The sequence below is a fragment of the Haematobia irritans genome, chromosome 1 (genome assembly GCF_050003625.1).
Source record: "Haematobia irritans isolate KBUSLIRL chromosome 1, ASM5000362v1, whole genome shotgun sequence".
Taxonomy (NCBI): Eukaryota; Metazoa; Arthropoda; class Insecta; order Diptera; family Muscidae; genus Haematobia; species Haematobia irritans.
This window is the reverse complement of record NC_134397.1, coordinates 54,814,026-54,838,176: the sequence shown is the minus strand read 5'-3', so window position 1 is coordinate 54,838,176 and position 24,151 is coordinate 54,814,026. Positions and strand designations below refer to the sequence as shown.

At 26.5% G+C, this 24,151-nt stretch overlaps 1 long non-coding RNA gene across 1 annotated transcript in view; it reads right to left on the bottom strand.

Annotated features, from left to right (window-relative positions):
• Nucleotides 1–7,474: 7,474 nt before the first annotated feature.
• Nucleotides 7,475–24,151, bottom strand: part of LOC142220943 (uncharacterized) — a 176,444-nt gene continuing 159,767 nt past the window's right edge. The window contains exon 3 of the long non-coding RNA XR_012717931.1: nt 7,475–7,880. This is a non-coding gene — a long non-coding RNA (uncharacterized LOC142220943). The remainder of the gene's footprint in view (nt 7,881–24,151) is intronic.

The following is a 24,151-nucleotide window of genomic DNA, read 5'->3' as shown; positions in this document are numbered from 1 at the left end:
AGTGAGGACAAGCGTAATATAGTATACAAAATTAAATGTAATGGGGACAAGTCCAACATATGTCCAATGGCATATGTTGGCACTACAATGACTAAACTTAAGACAAGACTTTCGTCGCATAAATCAGACCATAAAGCTACAGACAAGTCGGTAGAACAAAAAACAACACTGGCACCTCACTGTACAACAACAGGACACAAGCCTAACTTTACAGACGTCGAGATACTTGCTCAAGAGAATAATCACAGACGAAGATACACTCTTGAGATGATCAATATAATAGATCTCTCTCCTGACAAAAGAATGAATTTCAAAAAAGACACGGAAGAATGCGCCAGAATGTATCGACATATTATAAACAAGCATCGACACAAAAGAAGTTTAGCGTACGGTGAATTGCGAAACAAACAGCAGCACAAGAACTCAAGTTAGTTATTTTTCGATAAAATATATTTTCCATAACAATTGTGATTTTTGTGAACATTAAATGTAATTTAATTTTTGTATTTTATGTAGATACAAAATCCCAGAAGATGGTTAGTGGCACTAACCGAAATATTGGAAATAAATATTAAAACAAATCAATAATCGATTGTTTCTATGACCTCAAGCCGAACAAAATTAATAATCAGAATAATCATAAAATAGGTCAACAACACATAAAAATACGAAATAAATTTTTGACAAAACTTTCAATAGAAATAAAAATGAAATTTTGACAAAATTTTCCATAGAAATTAAATTTTGACAAAAATTTCTATAGAAATAAAATTTTGACAAAAATTTTTATAGAAATAAAATTTTGACAAAATTTATATCAGAAATAAAATTTTGACAAAATTTTCATCAGAAATAAAATTTTGACAAAATTTTCATCAGAAATAAAATTTTGAAAAAATTTTCTATAGAAATAAAATTTTGCAAAAAATTTCTATAGAAATAAAATTTTGACAAAATTTTCACTGGAAATAAAATTTTCTAAAGAAATAAAATTTTTCCAAAATTTTCTATAGAAATACAATTTCGCCAAAATTTTCTATAGAAATACAATTTCGCCAAAATTTTCTATAGAAATAAATTTTGGACCAAATTTTCTATATTATTTTCCTCTGTTGGTTAAGCTGCACTTGTAGTTTAGTCAATGCATGGTTTTAAGCTGAAATCAAAAACAACAATGATTAAAGAACAAAACCAACAATAACAAAACAAAACGAATGAAAAAAGAGGAAGCACGCTAAAAATAAACCCAGCCAACTGCACTCAAATCGATGACTTGACGGTGGCAAAGGAAAAGAGATATGTTTGGACGAATTTATTTCGGCATAAGCCGGCTATCATGTAAAACCTTTTTTCGGAAGGTTCAAGTGTGGTTCATTGTTGGGTTTAATGAACTGCCTGAATTTATTCTGATAATTGGTTGATAGTTTTGCTGCAAGTAGAGGATGCTGATGAGGAATGTGGTAATTCCGAAACGTGCGTCCATCCAACCAACTTGCAGTCTATAGGGCTTTGCCCAAATAAGTTTGACAAACATTCTTTTCCTCTGTTGGTTAAGCTACACTTATAGTTTAGTATATGCATGGCTGAAATCAAAAACAACAACAATGAAATAAAATTTTGACAAAATTTTCATCAGAAATAAAATGTAGACAAAATTTTCTATAGAAATAAAATTTTGACAAAATTTTCACTGGAAATAAAATTTTAACAAAATTTTCTATAGAAATAAAATTTTTCCAAAATTTTCTACAGAAATAAAATTTTTCCAAAATTTTCTATAGAAATAAAATTTTGTCAAAATTTTCGATTGTAATAAAATTTTTCCAAAATTTTCTATAGAAATAAAATTTTGTCAAAATTTTCGATAGTAATAAAATTTTGACAAAATTTTCTATAGAAACAAAATTTGCAAAAATTTTCTATAGAAATAAAATTTTGAGAATATGTTCTATAGAAGTAAAATTTTGACAAAATGATCTATAGAAATACAATTTTGACAAAATGTTCTATAGAAATAAAATTTTGCAAAAATTTTCTATAGAAATAAAATTTTGCAAAAATTTTCTATAGAAATAAAATTTTGGCAAAATTTCATTTCTATAGAATTAAAATTTTGCCAAAATTTTCTATAGACACAAAATTTTGCCCTAATTTTCTATAGAAATAAAATTTTGCAATTCTATAGAAATAAAGTTTTGACAAAATGTTCTATAGAAATAAAGTTTTGACAAAATGTTCTATAGAAATAAAATTTTGACAAAATTTTCTATAGAAATAAATTTTTGCAAAAATTTTCTATAGAAATAAAATTTTGCCAAAATTTTCTATAGAAATGAAATTTTGCCAAAATTTTCTATAGAATTAAAATTTTGCCTAAATTTTCTATAGACACAAAAATTTTCTATAGAAATAAAATTTTGGCAAAATTTCATTTCTATAGAATTAAAATTTTGCCAAAATTTTCTATAGACAGAAAATTTTGCCCTAATTTTCTATAGAAATAAAATTTTGCAATTCTATAGAAATAAAGTTTTGACAAAATGTTCTATAGAAATAAAATTTTGATAAAATTTTCTATAGAAATAAATTTTTGCAAAAATTTTCTATAGAAATAAAATTTTGCCAAAATTTTCTATAGAAATGAAATTTTGCCAAAATTTTCTATAGAATTAAAATTTTACCAAAATTTTCTATAGACACAAAATTTTGCCCCAATTTTCTATAGAAATAAAATTTTGCAAAAATTTTCTATAGAAATAAAATTTGCAAAAAATTTCTATAGAAATAAAATTTTGACCAAATTTTCTATAAAAATTTTGCAAACATTTTCTATAGAAATAAAATTTTCTATCGAAATAAAATTTTGACAAAATTTTCTATAGAAATAAAATTTTGCCAAAATTTTCAATAGAAATAAAATTTGCAAAAATTTTCTATAGAAATAAAATTTTGACAAAATTTTGTGTAGAAATAAAATTTTGACAATATGTTCTATTGAAGTAAAATTTTCACAAAATTTTCTATAGAAATAAAATTTTGACAAAATTTTCTATAGAAATAAAATTTTGACAAAATGTTCTATAGAAATAAAGTTTTGACAAAATGTTCTATAGAAATAAAGTTTTGACAAAATGTTCTATAGAAATAAAATTTTGACGAAATTTTCTATAGAAATAAATTTTTGCAAAAATTTTCTATAGAAATAAAATTTTGCCAAAATTTTCTATAGAAATAAAATTTTGACAGAATTTTCTATAGAAAAAAAATTTGGCAAAAAATTTTTATGCAAATAAAATTTTGACAAAATTTTCTATAGAAATAAAATTTTTACAAAATGATCTAAAAATTTTCTATAGAAATTAAAGTTTGCAAACATTTTCTATAGAAATAAAATGAAGTGAAAGCGCAAATTCGGAAATAATTCTTCAACAAATTTTTACGGTATAGAGACTAGGTTCGATGGAAAGAGCTTGAGCTCATCACTAAAGTCTTCATTAGAAAAGAAACTCAATTTTTTTAAAATTTCTCACCACAAAAAAAAATAGTTCCCCAATGGGGAAAATATTGGCAACACTGCCTTTTGCGTCCATTTTGCTTAACCTCCTAGATGAGGGTGCAGCTATTTCTGCATGTTTATGTTTCTTGGTTATATCAAAAGATTTACATTCCTTAGTTATGTATGTTAGAGGCCAAAAGAACTACTTCTGCATGACTACCACTTCAAATTGTACATGGAAACTACAACTAATTCGTTGAAATTACACAATATTCATCCAATAAATCAAATATTATCCAGCATTAAGAAACAATTAAATGTGCCAATCGTTAGTGTGTGCACGCTGGCTTAAGTCAATAAAAACCAACTCTCTCGCCCACTCTCACTCTCTCTGTGTAAAATTCATAATCAGAGATTAATTCAAATTTGTATGTGGCTCACAATGGGAGCCGTTTCGAAGCGTGTGTCTCGGACTATCTAAAGAAAAACAAACACTCGACACTCTAGCTAGAGAATAATTGCATGGGGGGCGTTCGCATTATGGTGGTTGCACCACACACGTGTTCTTCTGCCATCAGTAGTCATGGCGAAATTTAATTAATGGCGTTACGGACTTTACGAATTGTTTGCTAATCTTGGCGAACAAGCGGGTAAATTTTTACAAATCAAAATTCAACTGGGGTTTGTATGCCCTGCTTTCAATGTTTGATTCGAATACACTTTTTAGCATTTAAAGAATATTTTTTGATTTTTTCAAATTTAAGCAAGTCCCCCACCGCCGTTTACTATTTCAAAAAAAAAATGTGTGACGTGATAAAATGGGATTAGTGAAGAATTGGAAAATCATGTTTGTCTTCCAATGCAATTGATTCGCGAGTGTGTGCGTGTGTATGTGTCTCAGGCTGCCTTTATTACAAGCGATTAAAAACACAAACCGGAAACAATAGAAAACACTTAAGAGCAGCCCTTATACGTTTTATTGTAAAATTTTAGGGAAGTTGAATGAAGTTAAAACACACAAAGTAAGGAAAGTGTAAGAACAGGTCACAATGACATGCATTACACCCTACACTATTCAAATGAAATTCTACTCAAGCAGTCTAGAATACACTCACATTTAAGAGATAAGATGGAAGGATAGACTAAGTTTGCTATTCCGTTTGTAGTGCTTCGAAATCACTACGAAAATTTTGCCAAAATTTTTTCTATAGACAATTTTGTCATACACTGAAAAAATAGTGAACCCACCAGGAAGAAAACTTTCGGTTAATTTTAGAAAATTTTGAATATTTGTAGAAAATTTTAACTAAATAGTATTACAAACGTTGGCATCACGCCGAAGTCATAAAAATAAGTACATATTTTTCGACAAATTCAAGAAAATTTGTTAGATATAACTAAGTTTTTTTTACTTGTTAAAGAAAATTTTGTAGTTTGAAGGAAAAACTTGGAGTTCAAAATTGCAAGAATGTCTTTAGTGACATACGAAGTTCATGATGGACGCATTTTTGGTAAAATTTACAAATTTAAAGAAATTCTGAACTATTTTGTGGAAGACACGAATTTAGTTCATCTTTATGCTTTATTGGAGTATATTTTTTTCCTCGGGTTTAGTTAATTAAACTAACGAACACAAAAATTTATTAGAGTAAAGAAAACTTTCTCTAAACATAATAATTCCATGAACTAAAATAAAGTTAAATTGGCTTTAGTGAAAAATTTCTGAAATTTCTACAGAAAAATTTGTCAAAATTTTATTTCTATAGAAAATTTTGTCAAAATTTTATTTCTGTAGGAAATTTCTATAGAAAATTTTGTCAAATTTTTTTTTTTTTTTTTTTTTTTTTTTTTTTTTTTGATCTCAGCTTAAAGCCATGCATTGACTAAACTACAAGTGTAGCTTAACCAACAGAGGAAAAGTATGCGTGTCGAATTTATTTGGGCAAAGCCCTATAGACTGCAAGATGGTTGGATGTACAGCTGTTTCGGAATTACCACATTCCTCATCAGCATCCTCTACTTGCAGCAAAACTATCAACCAATTATCAGAATAAATTCGGGTAATTCACTCAACCCAACGTGAACTACACTTGAACCTCCCGAAAAAGGGTTTGATAGTCGGCTACTGCCTAAACAAATTTGCCAGCAATTTTTTTTCTATAGAAAATTTTGTCAAAATGTTATATTTCTATAGAATATTTTGTCAAAACTTTATTCCTATAGAGATTTTCGTTAAATTTTTATTTCTTTAGAAATTTGGCCAAACTTTCATTTCTTTAGAAAATTTTATCAAAATTTATTTCTATGGAAAATCTTGTCAAAATTTATTATTTTTATAGAAAATTTTGTCAAAATGTTATATTTCTATAGAAAATTTTGTCAAAATTTTATTCCTATAGAGAATTTCGAAAAAAATTTATTTCTTTAGAAAATTTTGTCAAAATTTTTTTCCTATAGAAAATTCTGTTAAAATTTTATTTCTATAGAAAATTTTGTCAAAATTTTATTTCTATAGAAAATTTTGTCAAGATTTTATTTCTATAGAAAATTTGTCAAGTTCGTATAAAGAATTTCGAAAAAAAATTATTTCTTTAGAACTTTTATTTCTGTAGAAAATTTTGCCAAAATTTTATTTCTATAGAAAATTTTGCCAAATTTTATTTCTATAGAAAATTTTGTCAAAATTTTATTTCTATAGAAAATTTTGTCAAAATTTTATTTCTATAGAAAATTTTGTCAAAATTTTATTTCTATAGAAAATTTTGTCAAAATTTTATTTCTATAGAAAATTTTGTCAAAATTTTATTTCTATAGAAAATTTTGTCAAAATTTTATTTCTATAATAAATTTTGTCAAAATTTTATACTTCTATAGAAAATTTTGTCAAAATTTTATTTCTATAGAAAATTTTGTCAAAATTTTATTTCTATAATAAATTTTGTCAAAATTTTATACTTCTATAGATAATTTTGTCAAAATTTTATATTTCTATAGAAAATTTTGTCAAATTTTATTTCTTTAGAAAATTTTGTCAAAATTTTATTTCTATGGAAAATGTTGCCAAACTTTTATTTTTATAGAAAATTTTGTCAAAATTTTATTTCTATAGAAAATTTTATCAAAATTTTATTCCTTTAGGAGATTTTGTCAAACTTTTATTTCTATAGAAAATTTTGACAAAATTTTATTTCTATAGAAAATTTTGCCAAAATTTTATTTCTATAGAAAATATTGGCAAAATTTTATTTCTGTAGAAAATTTCGTCAAAATTATATTTCTATAGAAAATTTTTCAAAATTTTATACTTCTATAGAAAATTTTGTCAACATTTTATTCCTATAGAGATTTTCGTCAAATTTTTATTTCTTTAGAAATTTGGCCAAACTTTCATTTCTTTAGAAATTTGGCCAAACTTTCATTTCTTTAGAAAATTTTGCCAAAATTTGCCAACATTTTGTCAAAGTTGTATTTCTATGGAAAATTTTGTCAAAATTTTATTTCTATTGAAAATTTTTCAAAATTTTATTTCTATAGAAAATGTTGTCAAAATTTTATTTCTATGGAAAATTTTGTAAAAATTTTGTTTTTATAAAAAATTTTGTCAAAATTTTATATTTTTATAGAAAATTTTATTTCTATAGAAAATTTTGTCGAAATTTTATTTCTATAGAAAGTTTTGTTAAATTTTATTTCTATAAAAAATTTGTCAAAATTTTGTTTCTATAGAAAATTTTTCCACTATGTGGAAAGCTTTTCAACTAATTGATATATCCTGTTCCAATGTAGTGCCATAGTCATAGCATTTGGAAAATCACACATTTAACTTCCATGCTCCAGTACCACCATATTATAGATCACGCAAATTCACTTTGATGGGAATGTTTGTTTTATGACAATTGTCGTCCAGTCCCTAAGGGTTATTGCAAACTAGATTTCAATGCATTTCACTTTTCTCCTCAACATTGTTTTTTTTTTTTTTAATATAGGGATGATTTTGATATAGCAAAAACAAAAAACATCTACAAACAATTATTAGGGAATAATTTAAAATTACCTTAACTGTAAAATATGTAGCAGCGTGTTTTGTTTTTGTGTTTTTTTTTTTTTATAAATTAGGCAGACGTTAGCATAAATGATCCCTTAAGTGTGAATCTAATGTCATTCCATATTCCTTATGGTTTTGTTTGTGGTCCGTTTATGTTTTTCTGCCACCATAACCAATTGCGGTGAAAAAAGTGACATGACTAGATTTATAGGTCTTTACGGCAATTATGATATTTGGTGTTGGTTGACTTTTAATAAATTCATTCATTGAAATACCACATGGGAAATGTATAGTAAATGGAAATCAGAACGTTCCAGTATTTGTCAGAGTTGATGGATTCTGCAAAATAAAAGAAAAAAAAAACAATTATGGCTTGGTAAATATTGTGGGCACTAAAATTGCCGGTGCTAAGGCTACTTATAAACGCTAAATATGCCTAATACATATATTTACATGACTCTTTTTTTATCAATAGGTTTTTAATATTGGATTAGTAGAAAAACTTAAAAATTTGTGAAATACGTAATAAGACATCTTACAAAATTTGAGGGAAGAATGAATAGCCGGTTAGCGCAGGGTTTATTGGCAAGAAAAAACCTTTTTTCAGAAAAAATCGTCATAATCGGAACATGTACTTTAAAAATTGGCAATATACAACAAAACAAAATTTTATTTCTATAGAAAATTGTATCAAAATTTTGTTTCTATAGAAAATTTTTTCAAAATTTTTTACTATAGACAATTTTGTCAAAATTTTATTTGTATAGAAAAACTTCTCAAAATTTTATTTCTTTAGATAATTTTTTTCAACATTTTATTTCTACAGAAAATGTCAAAATTTTATTTCTATAGACATTTTGCTAAAATTTTCTTTATTTAGACAATTTTCTTTATAAAATGTTTGCAAAATTTATTTCTATAGAACATTTTTTCCAAATTTTATTTCTATAGAAAATTTTGTCACAATATTAGTTCTATAGAAAATTTTGTCACAATTTTATTTCTATAGAAAATGTTGTCAAAATTTTATTTCTATAGAAAATTTTGTTAAAATTTCCTTTATATAGAACATTTTGTTAAAATTTTCTTTCTATAGAAATTTTTTCAAAAATTTAATTGTGCCCAACTTTTTCTTTATTTAGAAAATTTTCTTTATAAAATTTTTGCAAAATTTATTTCTCTAGAAAATTTTTTTCAAATTTTATTTCTATAGAAAATTTTTATAAATATTTTATTTGTATAGAAAATTTTTATAAATATTTTATTTGTATAGAAAATATTTATAAATATTTTATTTGTAGAGAGAATTTTTGAAAAATTTTATTTGTATAGAAAATTTTTGTAAAATTTTATTAGTATAGAAAATTTTTGTAAAATTTTATTTCTGTAAAAAATGTTGTCAAAAGCAAAATTTTGATTCTATAGAAATCTTTTCCATAATAGTATTTCCAAAAAAAAAATTGTGAATATTTTATTTCTATAGAAAATTTTAGCAAAATTTTCATTACTATAGAAAATTTTGTCAATTTTATTTCTATAGAAAATTTTGTCTACATTTTATTTCTATAAAAAATGTTTGTAAAATTGTATTTCTATAGAAAACTTTTGCAAAATTTTATTTCTATAGAAAATTTCTGCAAAATTTTATTTTTGTAGAAAATTTTTACAAATATTTTATTTGTATAGAAAATTTATTTAAAATTTTATTTCTGTCAAAAATGTTTGCAAAATTGTATTTCTGTAGAAAATTTTTGCACAATTTTATTTCTATAGGATACTTTGTCAACATTTTATTTCTATAGAAATTTTCTGCAAAATTTTATTTTTATAGAAAATTTTTACAAATATTTTATTTTTATAGAAAATTTTATTTCTGTAAAAAATTTTTTCAAAAGCAAAATTTTGTTTCTATAGAAATCTTTTCCATAATAGAATTTCCATAGAAAATTTTGTCAAAATTTTATTTCTATAGAAAATTTTTTCAAAATTTTATTTCTATAGAAAATTTTAGCAAAATGTTGTTTCTATAGAAATTTTTTCCAAAATATTATTTCTAAAGAAAATTGTATCAAAATTTTGTTTCTATAGAAAATTTTTTCAAAATTTTATATCTATAGACAATTTTGTCAAAATTTTATTTGTATAGAAAAACTTCTCAATCTTCAAATCTGAACCGATTTCAACAAAATTTGGCACGCATAGCTACAATGCCAATTCTACTCCCTGTGCAAAATTTCAATTAAATCGGAGTAAAAGATTGGCCACTGTGGTCATAGGAGTGTAAATCAGGCGAACGATATATATGGGAGCTATATCTAAATCTTAACCGATTTCAATAAAATTTGGCACACTTGACTACACTACTAATTGTACTCCTAGTGCAAAATTTCAACCAAATTGGGGTAAAACTCTGGCTTCTGGGACCGTATTAGTCCATATCGGGCGAAAGATATATATGGGAGCTAAATCTAAATCTGAACCGATTTCAATAAAATTTGGCTCACTTGACTATAGTACTAATTGTTCTTCTTGTGCAAAATTTTAAGCAAATTAGGTTAAAACTCTGGCTTCTGGGGCCATATAAGTCCATATCGGGCGAAATATATATATGGGAGCTATATCTAAATCTGAACCGATTTCTTCCAAAATCAATAGGGATCTATTCTGAGCCAAAGCACATACTTGTGCAATATTTGAAGTCGATTGGACTGAAACTGCGACCTGGGCTTTGATTACAAAATGTGTTCTCGGACAGACGGACATGGCTATATCGCAGTGTTGCCAGGTTGGTTTTCCCCCCAAATTTAGGGGTTTTTTACACGTTTAGCGGGATTTTTAGGGGTAACATTTATTTGGGGGGATTTTTGGGGGTAAAAAAATATCTTAGCCCTTATAAAGTGGAGCAATTCTCAACAAAATTTGGAACAATTGTGGCATGAATTTTGAGAAAAAAAAAGGGAAGCCAACCCATGTTCCTAAATACAAGCAAGTATGCAATGACATTCTTTTTTAAACGCATCTGTTGAAGGGGCATTTTTAATATTTATATATATATATATATATATATATATATATATATATATATATATATATATATATATATATATATATATATATATATATATATATATATATATATATATATATATATATATATATATATATATATATATATATATATATATATATATATATATATATATATATATATATATATATATATATATATATATATATATATATATATATATATATATATGTATATATATACAAAGACTCCTTTAGTTTAATAATTTTTTTTGCGTACTTTTTTTGGGAACGGGAAAAAATTATACACAAAAGTAGTAAATCTTTATGCTTTTGTGTATAATTTTTTTTTTGTTCGCAAAAAACGTACGCAAAAAAATTATTGGACTAAAGGAAATTCGTAATTCTCACAAAATAGTTCATTATTTGTTCAAACTACAAAATATTCTTTAACAAGTAAAAAAAATTAATTATGTCTAGTAAATTTTTTTGAATTTGTCGAAAAATATTTACATAAAAAATTTTCTAAAATTAAGCAAAAGTTCTTCCTTGTGAGTTCACTGTTTTTTTTTTTTTTTTTTTTTTTTTTTTTTCAGTGCTGTCAATGTAACCTAACGTAACCTAACTTCTCTGGTATAGACCACCAGTTTGTAAAACAACCAATATTAGTATCTCTCCACCGTGGTGCAATGGTTAGCATGCCCGCCTTGCATACACAAGGTCGTGGGTTCGATTCCTGCTACGACCGAACACCAAAAGTTTTTCAGCGGTGGATTATCCCACCTCAGTAATGCTGGTGACATTTCTGAGGGTTTCAAAGCTTCTCTAAGTGGTTTCACTGGAATGTGGAACGCCGTTCGGACTCGGCTATAAAAAGGAGGTCCCTTGTCATTGAGCTTAACATGGAATCGGGCAGCACTCAGTGATAAGAGAGAAGTTCACCACTGTGGTATCACAATGGACTGAATAGTCTAAGTGAGCCTGATACATCGGGCTGCCACATAACCTAACCTAACCTAGTATCTCTCCTTATCACAATGGACTGAATAGTCTAAGTGAGCCTGAATCTTAATCGGGCTGCCACTTTAACCTAACCTTTAACCTAGTATCTCTCCTTTTTTATTGATGTTACTACTTCCCAAAATATTAATGTCGCCCATAATAACAATTTACTTGAATTTATTTTTGTTGAATTAAATAGGAATTATTTAAATTTAAACAACTGACACAAATATGTTTTTATACCCTCCACCATAGGATGGAGGTATATTAACTTTGTCATTCCGTTTGTAACACATCGAAATATTGCTCTAAGACCCCATAAAGTATATATATTCTGAGTCGTGGTGAAATTCTGAGTCGATCTAAGCATGTCCGTCCGTCCGTCCGTCTGTCCGGCTGTCCGTCCGTCTGTGGAAATCACGCTAACTTCCGAACGAAACAAGCTATCGACTTGAAACTTGGCACAAGTAGTTGTTATTGACGTAGGTCGGATGGTATTGAAAATCGGCCATATCGGACCACGTTTACGTATAGCCCCCATATAATCCGATCCCCAAATTTGGCTTGGGGAGCCTCCCGGAGCAGCAAAATTCATCCGATCCGGTTGAAATTTGGTACCTGATGTTAGTATACGGCCTCTAACAACCATGCAAAAATTGGTCCATATCGGTCCATAATTATATATAGCTCCCATATAAACCGATCCCCAGATTTGACCTCCGGAGCCTCTTGGAGGGGAAAAATTCATCCGATCCGGTTGAAATGTGGTACCTGATGTTAGTATACGGTCTCTAACAACCATGCAAAAATTGGTCCATATCGGTTCATAATTATATATAGCTCCCATATAAACCGATCCCCAGATTTGAACTCCGGAGCCTCTTGGAGGAGCAAAATTCATCCGATCCAATTGAAATTTAGTACGTGGTGTTAGTATATAGTCTCTAACAACCATGCAAAAATTGGTCCATATCGGTTCATAATTATATATAGCTCCCATATAAACCGATCCCCAGATTTGACCTCAGGAGCCTCTTGGAGGAGCGAAATTCATCCGATCCAGTTGAAATTTGGTACATGGTGTTAGTATATGGTATCTAACAACCATGCAAAAATTGGTCCATATCGGTCCATAATTATATATAGCAAAAGTCACCCGATGCGGTTGAAATTTGGTACATTTTGTCAATATATGGCCTCTAACAGCCATGTAAAAATTGGTCAATATCGGTCTTTAGTTATATAAAGCCGATGACTTATTACACAAAAATTGGTCCATATCGCCAAAAATAATCTACCAAAACTTTATTTCCATAGAAAATTTTGTCAAATTTTATTACTATAGAAAGTTGTGTCAAAATTTCATTTCTATAGAAAGTTTTGTCAAACGTTTATTTCTATAGAAATGTTTGTCAAAATTTTATTTCCATAGAACGTTTTGTCAAAATTTTATTTTTATAGAAAATTTTGTAAAAAATTTATTTCTGTAGAAAATTTTGTCAACATTTTATTTCTATACAAAATTTTGTCAACATTTTACTTCCATAGAAAATTTTGTCAACATTTTATTTCTATAGAAAATTTTGTCAAGTTTTCATTTCTATAGAAAATTTTGTCAAAATTTTATTTCTATAGAAAATTTTGTCAAGTTTTCATTTCTATAGAAAATTTTGTCAAACTATATTATATACGTATTTAATCGGCCTTTTTTTGTTTAATATATACCCCGTATGGACTAACTTACAATTTAGAAGACAGTGTTAAAAAGTTTTACGATACCTTGCCATCGGCAAGTGTTATCGCAACCCAAGTAATTCGATTGTGGATGACAGCCTTTACACGCAGAGAAGAAACATGATTGTCACAATCATATTCGAAGAGCAAAATAATATGATAGGAGCTATTTTTGCGGCGACCATGTAACATTTTAACCTGCAACCATGTTGGCTCAGTGAACATGGTTCTAAGAAAAATGAAATTGTCCTCATCTAAAATGTTATTATATTGATAAAAAGAATTTTGTTTGAATGAAAAGACAATGGTCACGATTTAAAATGTTATGGTATTCATTAAAAATGTTTTTCTTCTAGTTAAAAGAACATGGTCACAACCTAAAATGTTTTGATCTTTATGAAAAAACTTTTTTCATCGTCGAAAAAAGGACGCCACTTGAGAAAAGAAAACACAAAATTAACTTTATTTGTTTGTTTTTATTTATTTATAAACTAATTCATTGTTTATTTGTATTTATAATGCCGTTCAAGCAAACATCATATATTTTTACACACTCTATTTTATTTCAATTTCAACAATAAGTAATTATTCCATATTTACATCGTGCGCATCAAATCTACAAACGCAGACATCATGTAACTGCAAATAAAAATAAATGATACCATATAGCAAAATGCAGAACAAAAAACAGGTACATTTTTTCAATTACACTTTCCTTTTTTGTGTTCACATAAAACCACGTGCCACTTCTGAATAAATAAATTAACACAAAACACAGTAAATCCGTATTCTCCGTCCATTCCAAGAAACATTCAACACACGACTGACGCGCAAAATGAAAATCTTGTGTACCTGCTCAATGTTTTTATAAAATTCTGTTCGCTGCAAACAAGTTAAAAAATTAAATGGTCACGAAAAAAATTTAAATGGTCCTTATGGCCATGTAATGGTTCTAGACATGTCTATACTTAACCTATAAAAATACTTTTTTCCCTGTAAAAAAGTAAAAAAATTGAATGGTCAGGTACATGATTTTCCCGACCATTTAATGGTTTCAAATTCTATCATTTAAATGATAGAACATGTTTGCGGTATTTGAGAACCATTCAAATGCTTATTGCCACCATAAATTTCTCTCCGCTCGAAAACTATTTTTACAAAGACAAAATACATGGTTTTCGCGGCAATTACATGCTCTAGCTAAGCATTAAATGGATGCGGCAACCATGTCCAAACATGGTTTTTCTGTGCGTGTAGTAGAAGTTCCTACGCAATCCATGGTGGAGGGTACATAAGATTCGGCCTGGCCGAACTTACGGCCGTATATACTTGTTTTAACTATTAATTACATTAACGACAATATTTTTTTTTTTTTTGCATATAAAACATTGAAAAACATAAGGATCCTAAATCACTGATTTGAGTTTTTTTTTTTTAATTTCAAATGGAATCAATTTACCCTTACGGTGGTGCCTCGTATCCATAACCCAATATTTGACAAATAATATCTGGGCATAATTATCTACGCTTTCGTCATGGTAATACGAACTAAATAACGGAAAACAAAGGAGTAATCCCAATGTAAACATAGGATCAGCTGTTGTTTACATAGCACAAGGCCACCACAAAATCAATTTGTTACAGTGTGATATGTCAGAGCTAAAGACAAAATGCATGCATCTAAATTTTGCAATATTCGATTTATGAATGACATTGACACACAACGAAGAAGAAAATCATTAATGGAAATTTCAAATTTGAATTGCATTGAATGGAATAACAAAATAAATAAAAGAATCACCGTCGTTGCTATTGTAACACACAAATACACCACATTTTCTGAGAGAGGGAGAGAGTGATGAAGGGAGTGAGAGATATGGAGAGCTATGTTAAAGGAAATATGAGTGTGTTTGAGTTCTATAAATCAGCTGTTATTTACAGTTCCTGTTAATAATCAATTCGTCACATTTGTAGTTAATTTGAATAAACGAAGTTATTGGAATCTCTTCCTATTTTCACAGTGACTATTTGAGTGTGTGTATGTGTGTGTGTGTAATATAGACTCTATCTTTATCCGTTTGTTATTTATATTACCGGCCATAAAAGCGAAATAACGAAAACTGTGATATTTCAAGCGTATCCTTGTACATCCCTTTAGAAAAAAAAACTATGTAGCAAAAAAATCTCATACTACCAAGAAAGGGTAATAAACAGCTGTATGTTGGAATATTTTGACTAACATTTGGTTCGACTCTATCAACGAATGATAAATGATGATGTGCACATAGTTACAAGAAAACAAATTACTTTTTATGTAACTCTTTCGATTATCGTAGAAGCGTTTCAAATTAATCCTCTTTATTTTCTCCAAATGTTATTCTAATCAAAGGGGCGGTATAGAAATTTTTGTGAAATATATGCTAAACTCTTAAAAAATCTACCCCATTTGTTGTTTAATCTGAATGGACTTGGTTAAATACCACCTACAAGCGTCGAAAATTAAATGGCTCTTTTATGTTGAACTTTATGCTATTTTGTAAAAATACAATAGAAATTTTCTACAAAACAACCTCCTACAAAATTCTAATATGAGATTCGTCATCCTATTGCGGGAAATGGCATGTGACATAAAACAGCTGTTTGCTTTTTGACCAATGCCATTTAAATGTTAGTGGTGAAACGCAGGTTTCTCTTTTGTATTGTCGCTTATGTTTACAAATAGAACAAAATCTTTTTAACAATCGACAGGAAATGAGAGCGCGTGCTGTGTGATATTTAACATTTCTAAATAGCTTGGATATACTTATAACGTGCATATAGAGAGGAGAAAAATTAAAAACATTTAAATGTGGACAAAGGCGTCGAAATATTTATTTGTCTACGAAGTTACACGCAAATTTTTGAAATGGCTTAAAATAGGCTAATAAATTGTTCATGATCATTAATCGTATTGTGATGGTTTACTACTGCCAAATCTAATTTCGAAGCTATACAAACTCAATGGCGCCCAACGTATTACAAAATCTGAAGCAATTGCTGTTGTGACCTTATACGATATTTCTTTTTATCTTAACTAGTAGAAAAACACATATAAAAAAAAAACACATTATAATTGATTTTTTTTTATTGATTTGTGCTAAATGAAATCTACTTGCATGTTTTATATAAATAAGGGCTAACTGTATTCTAAATTTTGTCTATTGAAAATTATACACGAAATGTTTATCGTTTATTGGTGTTTTCAAATATTTGATACAACGATAAATATTAATTCAACCTCAATGTAATTTAGTTCAAGCTGAAATGATTGCGTGCCAATCAATGATAAATTGTCACGATATATCAATCAGTGCTAATACAATGTTGTTATTTACAAATTTGCATTACATACAAAAAATTTTATTGTAGGGGAAAATTGTTTTTTTTTTTTCAACGAAAAATATACATACATATATATTTAGTCAAGTTCAAAGAATGTCAAAATTTTCTATAGAAATAAATTTTTGATAAAGATGTCTATAGAAATAAATTTTTGACAAAATTGTCTACAGAAATAAATTTTTGACAAAAATTTTTATAGAAATAAAATTTTGACAAAATTTTCTATCGAAATAAAATTTTGACAAAATTTTCTTTAGAAATAAAATTTTGACAAAATTTTCTATAATAAAATTTTGCAAAAATGTTCTAAAGAAATAAAAAAAAAATTTCTATAGAAATAAAATTTTGACACAATTTTCTATAGAAATAAAATAATGACAAAAAATCTAGAAATATAATTTTAACAAAACTTTCTTTAGAAATAAAATTTTAACAAAATTTTTTACAGAAATACAATTTTAAGAAAATTTTTATAGAAATAAAATTTTGAGAAAATGTAAACAGAAAATGTTTATGGAAATAAAATTTTGAGAAAATTTTCTATACAAATAAAATTTTGACAAAATTTTCTATAGATATAAAATGGTGACAAACTTTTCTATAAAAATAAAATTTTGACAAAATTTCCTATAGAAATAAAATTTTGACAAAATTTTCTATAGAAAAAAATTTTGACAAAATTTTTTATAGAAAAAAATTTTGACAAAATTTTTCTATAGAAACAAAATTTTGATAAAATTTTCTGTAGAAATAAAATGTTGATAAATTTTTTGACAAAATTTTCTATAGAAATACAATTTTCATAAAATTTTGACATTTTCTACAGAAATAAAATTTTGCCAAAATTTTCTATAGAAATAAAATGTTGACAAAATTTTCTACAGAAATAAACTTTTACAAAAATTTTCTATAGAAATAAAATTTTGACAAAATTTTCTATAGAAATAAAATTTTGCAAAAAAAATCTATAGAATGAAATTTTGACACAATTTTCTATAGAAATAAAATAATGACAAAAAATCTAGACATAATTTTAACAAAATTTTCTTTAGAAATAAAATTTTAACAGAATTTTTTATAGATATAAAATTTTGAAAACTTTTTCTATAGAAATAAATTTTGTCAAAATTTTCTATAGAAATAAATGTTCAACAAAATTTTTTACAGAAATACAATTTTAAGAAATTTCTTTTTATAGAAATAAAATTTTGAGAAAATGTAAACAGAAAATGTTTATGGAAATAAAATTTTGATAAAATTTCCTATACAAATAAAATTTTGATAAAATTTTCTATAGAAATAAAATGGTGACAAACTTTTCTATAAAAATAAAATTTTGACAAAATTTTCTATAGAAATAACGCAGAGATAAACAGATTTTCTATAGAAATAAAATTTTGACAAAAATTCTTTATAGAAATAAAATTTTGACAAAATTTCCTATAGAAATAAAATTGTGACAAACTTTTCTATAGACATAAAATTTTGACAAAATTTTCTATAGAAATAAAATTTTGACAAAATTTTTTATAGAAATAAAAATTTGACAACATATTCTATAGAAATAAAATTTTGATAACATTTTTTATTGAAATAATATTTGGCAAAAATTTCCTATAGAAATAAAATTTTGGAAAAAATTTCTAAAGAAATAAAATTTTGCAAAAAATCTATAGAATTAAATTTTTGACAAAATTTTCTTTAGAAATAAAATCTTGACCCAATTTTCTATAGAAATTAAATTTTGACACAATTTTCTATAAAAATAAAATTTTGACAAAATTTTCTTTAGAAATAAAATATTGACAAAATCTTCTATAGAAATAAAATGTTGACAAAATTTTCTACAGAAATAAAATTTTATAAAATTTTCTATAGAAATAATATTTTCAAAAAATTTTCTGTAGAAATAAAATTTGGACAAAATATTCTATTGAAATAATATTTTGCAAAAATTTACTATAGAAATAAAATTTTGCAAAATTTTATTTCTATAGAAATAAAATTGTGCAAAAATTTTCTAAAGAAATAAACTTTGGAAAAAATTTCTAGAGAAATAAATGTTTGACAAAATTTTCTATAGAAATAAAATTTTAACAAAATTTTCTATAGATATAAAATTTTGACAACATTTTTTATAGAAGCAGAATTTTCTATAGATAGATATAAAATTTTGAAAATTTTTTCTATAGAAATAAAGTTTTGACAAAGTTTTCTATAGAAATACATTTTTGACAAAATTTTTTACAGAAATAAAATTTTAAGAAATTTTTATATAGAAATAAAATTTTGAGAAAATTTTCGATACAAATAAAATGTTGACAAAATTTGCTATAGAAATAACGAAGAGATAAACCAATTTTCGATAGAAATAAAATTTTCACAAAAATTCTTTATAGAAAAAAAATTTTCACAAAAATTCTTTATAGAAATAATTTTTGACAAAATTTTCTATAGAAATAAAATTTACCGAAAATTTTTCAAAATAAAATGTTCATTGAATTTTAAAAATATTCAATTAAAAATTTAATTGAATCAACAAACTTTTTAATTGAAACAAAAATCAATCACAAAAATTAATGGTATCAATTATTTTTCAATTGGATCAATTAATTTTTTAATTGACCTTCAAATAATTTTTTGATTGATACTATCATTTCTGTGGTTGAAGCCTTTTCAATTAAAAAATTAATTGTATCAATTAATTTCGTGATTGAATCAGAAAAAAATTTTTGTGTTAATAAAATGTTGACAAAATCTTCTTTAGAAATATAATTTTAACAAATTTTTCTATAGATATAAAATTTTGAAAACTTTTTTGGGAGCCACCGTGGTGCAATGGTTAGCATGCCCGCCTTGCATACACAAGGTCGTGGGTTCGATTCCTGCTTCTACCGAACACCAAAAAGTTTTTCAGCGGTGGATTATCCCACCTCAGTAATGCTGGTGACATTTCTGAGGGTTTCAAAGCTTCTCTAAGTGGTTTCACTGCAATGTGGAACGCCGTTCGGACTCGGCTATAAAAAGGAGGTCCCTTGTCATTGAGCTTAACATGGAATCGGGCAGCACTCAGTGATAAGAGAGAAGTTCACCAATGTGGTATCACAATGGACTGAATAGTCTAAGTGAGCCTGATACATCGGGCTGCCACCTAACCTAACCTAACTAACCTTTTCTATAGAAATAAAATTTTGACAAAATTTTCTATTGAAATAAATTTTTGACAAAATTTTTTACAGAAATAAAATTTTAAGAAATTTTTTTATAGAAATAAAATTTTGAGAAAATTTTCTATACAAATAAAATTTTGTAACGTTTTCTATAGAAATAAAATGTTGCCAAACTTTTCTATAAAAATAAAATTTTGATAAAATTGTCTATAGAAATAACGAAGAGATAAACAAATTTTCTATAGAAATAAAATTTTGGCAAAAATTCTTTATAGAAATAAAATTTTGACAAAATTTCCTATAGAAATAAAATTTTGACAAAAATTCTTTATAGAAATAAAATTTTGACAAAATTTCCTATAGACATAAAATTTTGACAAAATTTTTTATAGAAATTAAATTTTGATAAAAGTTTCTATAAAAATAAAAGTTTGACCTAATTTTCTATAGAAACACAGAAAAAAATTTCCAATTAACTTTAATTGAGTTTTAAAAAATATTCAATTTAAAATTTTATTGAATCAACATATTTTTTAATTGAAATAAAAATCAATCACAAAAACTAATAGTATCAATTAATTTTTCAACTGGATCAATTAATTTTTTAATTGACCTTCAATTGATACTATCATTTCTGTGATTGAAGCCATTTCAATTAGAAAGTTAATTGGATCAATTAATTTCGTGATTGAATCAGAAAAAAAATTTTTTGTGTGAATAAAATGTTGACAAAATCTTCTTTAGAAATAAAATGTTAACAAAATTTTCTATAGATATAAAATTTTCAAAAAAATTTCTGTAGAAATAAAATGTTGACAAAATTTTCTATTGAAATAAATTTTTGACAAAATTTTTTACAGAAATAAAATTTTAAGAAAATTTTTTATAGAAATAAAATTTTGAGAAAATTTTCTGTACAAATAAAATTTTGATAGCCTTTTCTATAGAAATAAAATTTTGCCAAACTTTTCTATAAAAATAAAATTTTGACAAAATTTTCTATAGAAAAAACGAAGAGGTAAACAAATTTTCTATAGAAATAAAATTTTGACAAAAATTATTTATAGAAATAAAATTTTGACAAAATTTCCTATAGAAATAAAATTTTGACAAAATTTTCTATAGAGATAAAATTTTGACAAAATTTTCTATAAAAATAAAATATTGACCAAATTTTCTATAGAGATAAAATTTTGACAAAATTTTCTATAGAAACACAGAAATAAAAATTTCACGAAAAAATGTCCAATTAAAATTTTAATTGAGTTTTAACAAATATTCAATTTAAAATTTTATTAAATCAACAAAAAAAATCAATCACAAAAATTAATAGTATCAATTAATTATACCCACCACCATAGGATGGGGGGTATATTAACTTTGTCATTCCGTTTGTAACACATCGAAATATTGCTCTAAGACCCCATAAAGTATATATATTCTGGGTCGTGGTGAAATTCTGAGTCGATCTGAGCATGTCCGTCCGTCCGTCCGTCCGTCCGTCCGTCCGTCTGTTGAAATCACGCTAACTTCCGAACGAAACAAGCTATCGACTTGAAACTTGGCACAAGTAGTTGTTATTGATGTAGGTCGGATGGTATTGCAAATGGGCCATATCGGTCCACTTTTACGTATAGCCCCCATATAAACGGACCCCAAAATTTGGCTTGCGAGGCCTCTAAGAGAAGCAAATTTCATCCGATCCGGCTGAAATTTGGTACATGGTGTCAGTATATGGTCTCTAACAACCATGCAAAAACTGGTCCACATCGGTCCATAATTATATATAGCCCCCATATAAACCGATCCCCCGATTTGGCTTGCGAGGCCTCTAAGAGAAGCAAATTTCATCCGATCCGGCTGAAATTTGGTACATGGTGTTAGTATATGGTCTCTAACAACCACGCAAAAATTGGTCCACATCGGTCCATAATTATATATAGCCCCCATATAAACCGATCCCCCGATTTGGTTTGCGAGGCCCCTAAGAGAAGCAAATGTCATCCGATCCGGCTGAAATTTGGTACATGGTGTCAGTATATGGTATCTAACAACCATGCAAAAACTGGTCCACATCGGTCCATAATTATATATAGCCCCCATATAAACCGATCCCCCGATTTGGCTTGCGAGGCCTCTAAGAGAAGCAAATTTCATCCGATCCGGCTGAAATTTGGTACATGGTGTTAGTATATGGTCTCTAACAACCATGAAAAAATTGGTCCACATCGGTCCATAATTATATATAGCCCCCATATAAACCGATACTCCGATTTGGCTTGCGAGGCCTCTAAGAGAAGCAAATTTCATCCGATCCGGCTGAAATTTGGTACGTAATGTTAGTATATGGTCTCTAACAACCATGCAAAAATTGGTCCACATCGGTTCATAATTATATAGCCCCCATACAAACCGATCACCAGATTTGACCTCCGGAACCCCTTGGAAGACCAAAATTCATCTGATTCAGTTGAAATTTGGTACGTGGTGTTAATATATGGCCTCAAACTCCCATGCAAAAATTGGTCGATATCGGTCCATAATTATATATAGGCCCCATATAAACCGATTCCCAGATTTGACCCCCAGAGCCCCTTGGAAGGGCAAAGTTCTTCCCATTCGGTTGGAATTTGGTACGTGATGTTGGTATATGGTATCCAACAACCATGCAGGAATTGGTTCATATCAGTCCATAATTATATATAGCTCCCATATAAACCGATCCCCAGATTTGACCTGCGGTGCCTTTTGGAGAAGCAAAATTCATCCGATCTGCTTGAAATTTGATACGTGGTGGTAGTATATGATATTTAACAATCATGCCAAAAATGGTCCATATCAGTCCATAATCGTGCATTGCCCCATATAAACCGATCCCGAGATTTGGTTTTGGAACCTCTTGGAGGAGCAAATTTAATCCGAGTGAGTTGAAATTTGGTACATTGTGCTAGTATATAGTCGTTAACAACCATGCCTAACTAGGTCCATATCGGTCTATAGTTATAAATGGCCCTCAGATAAATCGATCCCCAATCACACAAAAAATGGTCCATATCAAGTTCATAATTGTATATAGCCCCCATATAAGCGACCCCCATATTTCAATTCTGGCTCTCTACGTACAAAAAGTCCATATCGATTCGTAATTATTTGTAGACTAAACTATACATAACTTTTTTGTCTAATATATACCATGTATGGACTAAATCACAATTTAGAAAACGATGTTAAGAAGTTTTAAGATACCACAACCCAAGTAATTCGATTGTGGATGATAGTCTTTCGTAGAAGTTTCTACGCAATCCATGGTGGTGGGTACATAAGATTCGGCCTGGCCGAACTTGCGGTCTTATATACTTGTTTTTCAATTGGATTAATTAATTTTTTAATTGACCTTCAATTAATTTTTTAATTGATACTATCATTTTTGTGATTGAAGACATTTCAATTAAAAAATTAATTGGATTAATTAATTTCGTTATAGAATCAGAATTTTTTTTTGTGTGAATGAAATTTTGACAAAATTTTCTATAGAAATAAAATTTTACAAAATTTTCTATAGAAATACAATTTTTAAAAAATTTTCTATAGAAATAAAATTTTGACAAAATTTTCTATAGAAATAAAATTTGGAAAAAAGTTTTTATAGAAATAATATTTGGAAAAATTTTCTATAGAAATAAAATTTTCAAAAAATTTTCTAGAGAAATAAAATTTTCAAAAAAAAAACATTTCTATAGAAGTATAATTTTCAAGAAATAAAATTCTCTATAGAAATAAAATTGTGCAAAAATTTTCTATAGAAATAAAATTTTGCAAAAATTTTCTATAGAAATAAAATTTTGCAAAAATTTTCTATAGCAGTATAATTTTGCAAAAATTTTCTATAGAAATTAAATTTTGACAAAATTTTCTATAAAAATAAAATTTTGACCAAATTTTCTATAGAAATACAGAAAAAAATTTCCAATTAACATTTTAATTGAGTTTTAAAAAATATTCAATTTAAAATTTTATTGAATCAACATATTTTTTAATTGAAATAAAAATCAATCACAAAAACTAATAGTATCAATTAATTTTTCAATTGGATCAATTAATTTTTTAATTGACCTTCAATTAATTTGTTAATTGATACTATCATTTTTGTGATTGAAGACATTTCAATTAAAAAATTAATTGGATTAATTAATTTCGTTATAGAATCAGAATTTTTTTTTGTGTGAATGAAATTTTGACAAAATTTTCTATAGAAATAACATTTTACAAAATTTTCTATAGAAATAAAATTTTTAA